Consider the following 922-nt stretch of genomic DNA (forward strand, 5'->3'; position numbering starts at 1 on the left):
TCAATCGTGAAGAGGGAGTATACCCCTCTTACTACCCGTGCGCGGATTTCATGAGAAGCGCGGGGATATTTGAAGATGTTCAAACTCTAATTTCTCGTGCAGGGCTGAGTGACTTTGTGGAAGGAGAGCCGAGACAATATGTAAAATTAACTATGGCTTTTGTGCAGGACTTCAAGTTTAATTGGTCGCGATCTAACCCCACGGTCCAGTATAAAATTTACAATAAAACTGTCAACTTGCCATTTAGTGCTTTTTGTGCAGCAATTAGAATACCGCAATGGGGGTCGTGCGAGAAGATAAGGGGATCGCCGCAAGAACTTTCGGATCTTTACAAGATGATTTGCGATGGAAGGAGTTTCTCAGGTGAAAGTGGTAAAATCACTAGTATTCAACTCCCGGCTATCCGCTACTTTGCTTATTTTATTACCAAATGCGTTCTCGCTAAAAGGATTGGTGGTAAACTTTCTATCCCGGATTTGGCTTTTCTAGCTGCAGTACTTGCAAAATAGTAGGTCTTATAATTTGGGGGCATTAATAGCTTATAGACTTGCTACTAACCGTGAGAAAGGTGGAATGTGTGGAGGCCTCATCGCCTCCCGTTTACTAGCTTTTCATAATGTAGAACCTCATCATTTTGATATTCCATTCCCCATAGAGAAACTCGACATAGCCTCTATGATTAAACATGAATTCGTTTCAGATTCCTCCAACTTGGTAACCTATTATTAATCTTTATAAAAAATTTAAATATATCCATTTTCCAAAAACTTCTTTTTTCTTTTGGGTGATACTATTACTATTTTATCACCACCAATTTAGAGGTGTTGATGAAATTTCAATATAATATATATTTTCAGTAATCCTCCGGGGTTCCTTGTACTTGGTCCTCTGAACCCCCCCCGGGGGGGGGGGGGGGGGGGGG

The sequence above is a fragment of the Lolium rigidum genome, chromosome 7 (assembly GCF_022539505.1).
Source record: "Lolium rigidum isolate FL_2022 chromosome 7, APGP_CSIRO_Lrig_0.1, whole genome shotgun sequence".
Classification (NCBI taxonomy): Eukaryota; Viridiplantae; Streptophyta; class Magnoliopsida; order Poales; family Poaceae; genus Lolium; species Lolium rigidum.